The 10778-nt window shown below is 49.6% G+C and overlaps 1 pseudogene; it reads left to right on the plus strand.

Moving 5' to 3' along the window:
* The first annotated feature begins 597 nt into the window (after positions 1–597).
* LOC101981242 lies at positions 598–1129 on the plus strand (annotated as a pseudogene).
* Positions 1130–10778: the final 9649 nt, after the last annotated feature.

Consider the following 10778-nt stretch of genomic DNA (forward strand, 5'->3'; position numbering starts at 1 on the left):
ATCTACAGATAGCACACAGAGGACCCTGGAACAAATTCCCCATGGGTACCAATGGATAACGTAGGGCCCCCGTGTGTGCTACTACCTCTTTCCATCCGGAAGAAACGGTAGCTCCGGGGAGAGAACGGGACAGCAGAGATGGACTTGGGTGGGGCACAGTATGGTCCCAATTGTCCTGGCTCACGAGACTCACTGTGGGTCTTTCTGCCCAGTTCTGACTCAAATTCCACACTGGTAGCTGGAGATTGACCAAGGCAGAGCATGAGTTCAAGGGTGGTCAACAAGCCCTGGAGATCACCATGGTGTTTCTCCAAGGAGCCTGTGCGATAATTCTGCCGGCATGCTACAAGGCACCAGGGACCCGTCTAGGGGAGGACACATCCCTCTGCCTTGATCAGAATGCAGCTTACACTGGCATCTAAGTTTGCCAAAACTAACCAAACTGGGGCTGGGGGCGTGTAGCTCAGTGGTAGAGCATTTACCTGACGACACCCCTAGTGCTGCAAACAAACAAACAAACAAACAAAAAAATCAATCAAACTGTGTGTTTAAGATTTGTGTTTTTTAATTGAAAGCCAGTGCCATGACCACCGAGGGATGCTGTACCTCAGAGCAGGGGGCCATGGGAGCATCTGCAGCCTGCATCTGGCGGCTGGACCTGGTTTTAGGTTATTCAAAAGAAATGCTTCCACATCTCTGGGGTCTGCAGAAACACCGACTTGAAAAGGATCCGTGGATTTTGCACCAAGCCATAGGAAAGCTCCTCCCACTCTTAGACACAGAGTGCCAGTGCACAAACATGCAGACTTCAAGAAAATACTGTCGTGGTCAAGGCGCTTCATAAAGGAGGAAGAAATCCTGGAGACAATCTCCTTTGAGATGCTCAATGCTGCAAAAAAACAAAAAAAAAAAACAAAACAAGATCTGGGTGAAGGCCAACTATTAAATGACTGCCCTGCCTGTGGCTGGATGCATCTATATGGTTACTGAGGGCAAGAAGGCTGCGAAAACACACGAGTCTTTAACCAGCTTGGACCTAGAAAGGAACACCTACTTAAGAAAGGAGGCAGCTATGAAGGCCCAAACAGAAACGAAGTATTTCTGCTGGATTTGGAAATCCTGGGAGTAAGGTTGTAACAAGCCTGCATCAGAAAGGATGTGCTATGAGATTCACTTTACAGACATCCGCTTTGAATGGACTTATTCCACTTCCCCATTTCTGCTGTAGAGGAACCCATAAATTTTATTAAAGAAAAAATTGTGTATTTTATGCATTTATATGCAACTTCGGTTTAAAAGTGTACGGACTTTGCAAAGGACAGGTGAGTTGGCACACTGAACTCAGGGGGCCTACACACGATGCTAAGTGTAGGTCAGCCTGGGCTACATGATGAGATCCTGCGTGCCGCCCCCTAAGGGGCAAGTGTTTGTGAAACATCCAAGACCTACCAAGTAGGGCCTGATACATTCAACTGTATAGATATTCAAAGGACCCACTGACCTAGTGTGACAAGCACGGGTCTATTTTTAGATAATAATAACAGCATGCTACTATCAGTGAGAACAGGGACGGAACGTCGTCTCGGGACCAGCTCAGCAAAGTCTTTGGTCCTCCTAGCATGTGTGAGCAGTGGGAAGTTTGGGGTGCTAGGGATCAAAGCCATTACAGAGGGGAACTGACTTGAGGGTGGAGCACCGTCCTTGTCAACGGAAGAAGAGAGTCACACCATAGGGGGAGGGGAGACCCTGCAAAACGGAGGTAGGAGGAACGAGGCTTGACAGTTGAAGCCTGCCTTTCTCAGAGAAATTGTAAAGATAACCGCTGCCGTGCATAAGGGTTGGCAACACAGCACAGCCTCAGGACCACGCACGACCTCAGCATTCAGTCTCCCACCACTGCCTTAGGGAATATGGTGTTAGCATTCCCACCCTACAGCTAGGCAGACTGAAGCTCTGAGAACGCCAGCAGCTCTTCTAAACTCAGGATTTCACTAGGGCTGAGGTGTGACTGACATACTCTGTGGCAAGTACATTTGCCTTTGTAACTCACACGCTCTGGTAACACAGAACATTCCGACCACACCCAAACTCCCCATTGTCCCTTCCCAGTCCACCTCTGGGCTCCTGCCACTTCTCCCATCAGTCACTATTGGTTGGTTTCTGGCTACCCCAGTTGATTATGTACCAATGAAATCATGCAGTCTGTGTTCCTCTGACACACCCACCCCCCCCCACCCCCCACCCCACCCCCGCGCAGAGATGGCAGTTCAACTGGATCAAGGAAGAAAGTCAGAGAGCTGAGGAGAAACCCATGTTTTTTGATGGTGTCTGTGCAAAGGAAAGGGCTGCGGGCAGTTAGAATTCCACCACGGGGCTCTGCTATGATGCTCTCTCTGTGCTGAGACCACAGGGCTCTGCTATGACACTTGCTCTCTTTGGGCTGAGAACTAATTCTGGTTTATATTCTGAACGTACATGGAAAGCACCAAGGAACCTAGAGCTGTCTCACTCACAATCAGGTCAGAGACTGAGACGAGATCGTCACAAAACCAGAGCCGGAAGAAAATGACTGAGCATGCGCGTGAATATTTCAAACCATCTGGCGTCACAGGTTTGGTTGAACTTCTGCATTTCATTTTTGGAACTCTTGTTTTTATTTGGCTTCGAGAAATCCCCCAATTAATCCAGCACCAAGATCTTTGCCTTTTACGGCCATCTCAGAGGTCAGCAGAGCTATATGCAAAATCCATTTTCGTAGCCCAGGAAGAGGGTGTCAAGTTCCCTACTCTTGAAATACATCTGTCCGGAGCCCTCCTGCCCACGCCCAACTGGAGCATGATTTTTTGTCTCACCAGAAACTGCCCTTAACTATGGCCAGTGCTAAGCAACTGTTCCACTTGAGAGAGAGGAAGTATGGCTTAGTGGTTAAAGGGCACTTGCTGCTCCATCATGAAGACCAGGGTTCAAATCCCAGGACCCACATGAGATAACTCACAAATGCCTGTAAAATAAGTATTAAGCCCGACCTACCTACCTTTGCACTGAGAGGTAGTTCAGACAGCAAAGGGCTAGCTAAGCAATCATGAAGACCTGCATTGCTTCCCTAGCATCCATATCGCTAGCTAGGTATGGGGTACACATAGAGTCCCAGCAGGGAAGCAGACACAGGCAGCTCCCTGGGTCTCGGTGGTCAGCCAGCATAACCTGATTGGAGAGTCCCAGACCCCAACAAGAGACCTTGCCTCAAAAAAAAAATCAAGGTATGCAGCTTTTTTTTTGTTGTTTTTGTTTTTCGAGACAGGGTTTCTCTGTAGCTTTGGAGCCTGTCCTGGAACTCCCTTTGTAGACCAGACTGGCCTCGAACTCACAGAGATCCGCCTGCCTCTGCCTCCCGAGTGCTGGGATTAAAGGCATGAGCCACCACCGCCCGGCTAAGGTATGCAGCTTTTGAGGAATGATTCTGATGTTGACCTCTGGCCTACACAACACACACACACACACACACACACGTCCCTACACATAAATGAATACACACATGCTAAGCAGCCCCCAAAAGAACCCTCCACCCTTACATTATTTTAAAAGGTACCAATTATTCCCTTTAAGTCAAACACAACATTGCCATCTGACCTAACAAATTTCACTCTTAGGTTTACATCCAAAAAACTCGGAACAGTTTAATTAAAGAAAAAAAAAACAGGCTCATGAATATTCATGACAGCATGATTTCCGATAGCTCCCAAAGTGGAAACAACTTGTGTATCTGTCAGCTGCCGAGTGGGTGAATTGGGATCGGCCCACACAAGGCAACGCTAACCAACCATCAGTGGGAGTGAACGCCTGCTGTGACTTGGGTGACCCTGGGGAACCGTGGAGTAAGACACGAAAGGCACAAGTCGCATCTACTGATGGTGAAATATTCACAATAGGCCAATCCACAGAGAGCAGATTGGTGGTTGCCAGGGAGTGGCGAGGGCCTCACCCTTCCAGGACTCCTTTTTGAGGATGGTGAACCCCTTGAGCCCACTGGGAAGTAGTGGAAATGGGAATTTTTCTTTTTCTTTTTTTTACCACAGTGGAAAAACAAGACGAAACTCCTCGGACTGTTCTGATGAACTTGAGTCCCCAACCGTTCCAGCGGAGGGAGGAAGACAAATTAAACAACAGCTGCCACCTAGCAAATGCCTATGGATTCCCCCTGCAGAAGACTGGATCACAGGGACTGGGGGAGGGGGCGCAGTCTGCCTGATCAGACTGTCTGTCCCGCAGAGTAGCCATTGGCCCAGCTCAGGCTGCAGGAATGTCCAGGTCCAGGTTTATGGTTCTCCCTAGCTGCGTTCATTTGGCTCCAGGACACATAAGTGTCATGTGGACCAGCCAGTATCCAGGGAAGACAGTGAGCACCAACCCCAGGCAACCACAGAGTTGACCTTTCACCCTATCACACCGCCCATCCATCCCTTGTTTAAATATTTGGTTGCCGCTCAGCATTTTACTTTACATAGACAGAAACGTTCAGACGTTTGTTTGAAGTGCCGTGCATCTTTTCCAGGGCCGCCTTTTCTGTACCCCACTGGAAGTTCACACGTTGGTTTCCTTCCCCTGACCCACCTCTACCCCAGCATAATCCCGTTTCCAGCTAGGACTGGAGCCCACTGATAGAACGTACGCTTTAGTGTGTGTGTGTGGTATGCACACACACACAAGGAAGATACCTTACCTTCCTGAAATGAGTTTAACACTAGACCCAGCACTTCAGCAAAGACTAGCAAGCCAGAAATAGCTCACACAGCCACCACTCTTGTTAAAATGGTAGGACCTTTCAGAACGCTCCCTGGGTCTACTTCCGCTTGCTGGACTCTCCCTCTCAGCCAGGGACCCTCCTGCCATCCCAGCTCCAGCAAAGGCCTCCACCTGCTTTTCAACTGCTGCTCTGGTCAGGGCAGGTTCTTTTTCTTTTCAGACCTCGATCCTCAGGAATTAACCCTGGGTCTGGCTCTTCGTGAACAGGCTCAGCTTCCCTCCCTCTGTACCTTGCCGTTATGGTTTGGGTTGAAAATGTCCCTCAAAGGGCCCATACAAAAAACTCGGTCATGTGCCATTCTGGGTGGTGCATCCTTTAGGATGTGGGGCCTAGTGAGAGGAAGTGGGGTCACTGGAGGTGTGACCCCCCTACTCAGTCTTCTTGGCTTCCCAGCTCTGCTGCACCACACTTCCCACCACGTTTCTACTTCATAGGCCCAGAAGCAATGGGCCTGAGCAACCGTGGACTGGGACCTCTAAAACCATGACTCAAAACAAACCTTTCTCCTTTCTAAGTTCATCGTCTCAGGTGTTTTGTCGGTGATGAAAGCTGACTGGGACATTTGAGCTCTTACCCCAAACCTCTCCACCTGAACCAATCATGCTTCCCTTCAAGAAAAGACCCTTGAGCATTCTTCGCTAAAGGAGGCGCCACGCACCTACACACCCTCCCTGTGGCCGCCTCTTAGCTGGTGCTGTGTATCTTCCCCGAAGGTTTACCTTTTACAGGTTTGCTCTATTAACCTCCAGGACGCTTTTCTAGGGACCCAATCATTTGCTCCCACAATGCACTGCTCCGTTGACATCTGCCCCCCACCCCGACAAGTGAAATCCACTCACTTGTTCATTTCCTCATTCACTGATTCACTGCACGAATATTTATTGAAAGTCTACCTGTGGGGGGAAGTGAACGTGTGGAGACAAAAAGAAAAAAAAAGATACGGGTGCAACTTCATTTCAAGTAAGCCAGCAATGGAGAGATTGAGGAAACTGAGGTAGAAACTCGAAAGAGCTTCTCCCTTCCCAGGGAAGTGTCTGGGTTGCTGCTGTCTCAGGGAGTATAGTAGTTAGGATGATGGTGGGCTCTGCTGCAGTAACAAATGGCCCACCAAGTGTTTGCGGTCTGCACAACACTGATTTCTCTTTTCCGAGTATTCTTACATTGATCAGGCAATTCTCCAGGCCCCTTTAGGCTCCATGATCGAAGCTGCTCTCATTTTGTAGGTCCAGCTTAACCAGCAGCTTCCTGCTCCCTGGAAAAGGTGAGAGTTAGAGAGCTGTGTGCTCTTGGCGTTCGATGCTGCAGCCTGGCAGTGGTGCGCTTTTTCTCAGAGTCCATTAACTGAGTAGGCCGTGTGGCCCCACCCAACTACAGGGGGACTGGGATAGTCTGGGGGAGCAGACAAATAGCCATTAAACCATAGGTCTCTGAGTTGTTGTAGGAACTGAGTTGTTGAAGTCAGAAGGGAGGGAGTCGAGATACAAGGGCACAACAGAGGCGCTAAGAGGCTGAATCTGGGAAGAGAAGGGGACTGGAAAGCCAAAAAGATGACTTTGGGAAAGGCAGAGGTGGCGTGTGTAGTTCAAAGTCACAAAGCATCCAGGTCAGTCTCGAGGGACCTACCTGGTAGGGTTCCTGAATACCACATAAGAAAGCCAATGTGAGGGCCACAATGATACACTCTCCAGCCACTCAGTTGGCAAGGTGGGCATGGAAGACAGGCAACTCCATTCCTCAGTCCCCGCCGGGCCTGCCACCTCGCCAAACCATTCTCCGTAGGGCACCAAGGGAGCCCAGGCGAGCAGCACTATCTGTGGCTTCAGCAGGCAGCTGTGCTGTGTGCCTCCCCAGCCCTTCTCCTTCTTCTTTGAAGCCTCCTGAAGCGTCTGGCTTCCTTGCCTACCAGAACTCTTTGGGTTTTTGTTTTTAAAATGTACTAACCATTTACAAAATTTTAAGTATGTAGGACTGCCTGCGTGTGTGTGTGTGTGTGTGTGTGTGTGTGTGTGTGTGTGTGTGTGTATCATGGCATGCCTTGGGTGTCAAATCTCCTGAAACTGGAGTTACAGACAACGGTGTCAGTGCTGGAAACCCAGCTCGGGTCCTGTGGAAGAGCAGCAAGAGCTCTTAACCACCGAGGCAACTCTCCAGCCCCTCTAAGGCTCTTCTGAAGGCTCCTGCGACCACTGCCTCCCTTTCCCCCTGCCTGTTGAATGGAGCCCTTTCCAGGGTCTGGCCTCTGCTCTCTCTGTTCCCCATGTTCTCTCCTAATCTCATTTAAGATGTGACTTACCTGCCTGACTATGCTTTCGGAATCTTGAGCATGAGTGTATCTCTCGAGTCTGTTTCTGCTGACTGTTGCCAAGAGCTTCCAGCCAGTGGCGAGATACCCTAAGCTTCCTCCAGAGCTCTTGGGTTATAATTCTGATGGATCTGTTCATGCTCACACATAAAATACCTGGAATGGCTCCTCTTAACCATCCATCTGATGTGACTAAGAATTGAGACAAAGCTCTGGGCAGGTCCGAGGGTTTTCCAGAGATGTTTAACTGAAGCAGGAAGACCTACTAGGTGTGTGGGCTGCTCTCTTCCGTGGGTGGGCTGGGCTCCCAGATTAACTAAGAAGAAAACAAGCCCCGGCATTTATCTCTCTGCTTCCTGACAAGTCTCCTTCTAACACACCCTCCTGGCCACGAGGGACTATACACTCAGATAGAGAGCCAAAATAAACATTGCCTTTCTTAATTGCTTTTATCAGACATTTTGTCACATTGCTGAGAGAAGCAACCAATACAAGAGCCCAGCCAAATCTGTGCAGTGCCCCGCCTATGTTCCCAATGTCCCTCATTCTCAGAACTGCCCCATTCAGTGTCTGGGACCCTGTCTCTATTCCCGTCTGCATCCAGGCAATCACCACTTCCACTTCTTCCTCCTGTCGTCTGTGTCCTTTCTCTTCTCTCTTCCACTGGCCTTGCTTAGAAGTTAATTCACTTCAGGATTCCCCTCAGGTTCCCCAGGATCCTCCTGGATTTTCTCCCCACCTTCACCATGATCTGAAGATCGGCTCTACCCTAGTGAGCTCCTCTGGGTTATCTGAAAGCTCACCCTTCCTCACTTTGCAAAGTTTAAGACAGGGTCTTCTCCGTGTCACAGGCCAGTCTTGAACTCACAATCCTGCCACAGCCTCTGCTGATATTACAGGCATACACTGTCAACCAAGTGACAGCAATATACCTGGGGCCTGTACATGCTGGCCTTCTTATTCTCCCATGTGTACATTTCTCCTGCCCTAGGAAAACTGGTTAATTCTGGCTCTACCAGCACATCTAGAGTCGTTCTTTTGCTGGCCCTTGATCAAGTTTTTTCTTCTGCTAGCATGCTCCTCGCAACCCCAGCTCCTTCTGTTGAATACTACCCATCTTTCAAGACTTTGGGGGCAGGAGTTGAGACAAGGTCTCCTTCTATAGTCCTGGTTGGCTTTAAACTCTCGGCAATTCTCCTGCCTCAACCTCCCAAGAGCTGGGATTGCAGCATGGGCCAACACACTCAGTTCTCCAAGGCTCTTTACGGTGTCGTGTCCTCCACAGGGATTTGCTTGGCTTTGTTAGTAAAACGCTCCCATATCTTTTGCCACCAGAACATTTTCTTGCCTACTCTCAGAAGCACTTGCTTTTTATTTAACCCCTCAACACTGTCCTTTACCCAGAGGACTTCCGTTGGCAGGCCTCCCAGCCAGTGGCTCTCTTTGTGTTTTCAGGAAGTGAATTGTTATGGTGTGTTTCAGGAAGCAGGGCCCTTCCTTGGCACGAGCGCCTTCAGTCACAAGATTAGACTCCCCGCAAGTTGGGTTATTAGCAGTCGGGCTGGTGTCTAGGCTTCCTCACTTCCTTGCTCTGTGAACACAGCAGAAGCGCTGTTTGCTGCCTGCCTGAGCTGTGTGAGGTCAATCTCACTGCTTTGCTTCTGCTATAGGGGCTTCCCAGCCAGGTGGGGCTTCTGGAACATTCCACCAGTTCTCATTTCTGTGAAACCCATGTCAGCCTGACCACACCGGAGTAGTCAGGCAGGTGCCAGAACCGGAATGGGAATTCAGTTCTTCATGGGACTCTCCACGGGCTGATGAGGCCCAAAGCCTCGTACCAGGGAAGTGGCAGGTTTACAGGGTGGAGAGTGGACTGTACTTACTTCAAAGTCACAAGAAATCTGTCTGGGAGCTGAAGGAAGGTGCCACTAACTTGCCAAGGGGGAATAGAGAGCTACTTAGTGGAGCAGTGAACTAGGGGTGCGGGGAGGGGTGCGGGGAGGGGGGTAATGAAAGCTCCTGCACCCGTGGCTAGAGCTGGAGTCGTCCTGAGTGTCACCTCCCTGTGGGAGCATCAAAACAAAAGTGTCCACAAAAGCATTGATCAGGGACAATACCCCTGGCCCTAAAACGTAGTAAGTAGGGCCAATGGGACGGCTCCATAGTTGAGAGCCTCTTCCAGAGGACCCAAGTTTGGTCCCCAACAGTCTTTATCAGGCAGCTAGTTTAAACTGTAACTCCAGTTCCAGGGATTCTTCACTCTAGCTTCTGATGATACCTGCGCTGCTATGCAAACGCACACGGCACACAGCCATATTCACACGTACACATAGTTAAAAATAACAATTAAAGTCTTTTAAAAAATGTAATGATGTGAAGCATTTTGTTACCCGAAGGCAGAAAGAGTAACGCAGAGAGCACTGAACTCCCTTCTGCTGCTGTAGCCTAACAGGGCGCTTTGGAGATCTGACCCAAAGCTCCCCAGCAGGGGAACAGGAAGAGGTGGGTGTGCAGGGGAGGTGGGGACTAAAGAATGTCTACCTATCCTCCACCTGCCCATCTCTGTTACCGCCATAGAAACTATGTGGTCAGCCATGCTGGGCCAAATCACACTCAGGTCAACTGTCTGGGGACACCTACTGTGACCCAATTCTCCCACTTTGTAAACAGAGGCCCAGAGAGAGGAAAGGTGCGCATCTGAGGTCACACAATGGAGCCGATCAGAGACTCGGGTCCCAGCTCTCAGCGGCTGCAGACAGTGGAGACATAAGAGACTCAGCTCCCAGCTTCAGTGGCTGCAGACTATCATCAGAGACTCAGCCCCCAGCGCTCAGGAGGCCCCTGCATCACGGATCCTTGTGCGTTTCAACCTCCCTCTCAGTTGAGGCAAGATCCCAAATGCTGGACAGTGTCAGAAGGCTGAGGCCTCTGCATTCCCCCATGGACTGACTGCAAACAGATGTGGGAGAAGAAAGGAAAAGGAAACAGCTGTAAATGTTCGTACACAAACTGACCATCTGACCTCAAGGACCAAGACACAAGACAGGGTGAGAAGAAAACAAAAACAAAAGCAAAACAACAAAACAATGCCTAATTTTCTTTTTCAAATCATTTCTCATAGTTGAAAAACAGTAAGTTCCCAAACAACTAAGTTCTTTGTCATGGTTTTCGGCCTTGAGGTTAAGGCAAACAAATCTTTTGGTGGGAGGGTGGCACACACCTGTAATTCCAGTATTCAGGAAGCTGACACAAAAGGGAAGTCTCAAGCCCAGCCTGACGTATATAGTAAAACCTTGCCAAGAAAGAAAGAAGGGAAGAAAGGAAGTTCTCATTCTTTCTAAAAATAGAACTTCTATTATTGTTAAACAATGTCCTAGGGTTTCTACCGCTGAGATAAAGCACCATGACCAAAAAGCAAGTTGGGGAGGAAGGGTGTTATCCTTCATGGCGCTGGTGACCTGAGACCTCAGTGGGTAAGAGACAGACAGGGAAACAGAGGAAGAGGAAAGAGAGGGGGAGAAGCAGAGACTGCCCCTTCCGAAGAACAGACAGAGAGGAAAGAGAGGGGGAGAAGCAGAGACTGCCTCTTCAGAAGAACAGACAGAGAGGGAGGAGAGAAAGCATGAGATTAGCTTGCCTAGGCGGGAAGGTAGGGGGCGGGAAGGTAGGGGG

The sequence above is a fragment of the Microtus ochrogaster genome, chromosome 4 (genome assembly GCF_000317375.1).
Source record: "Microtus ochrogaster isolate Prairie Vole_2 chromosome 4, MicOch1.0, whole genome shotgun sequence".
Classification (NCBI taxonomy): domain Eukaryota; kingdom Metazoa; phylum Chordata; class Mammalia; order Rodentia; family Cricetidae; genus Microtus; species Microtus ochrogaster.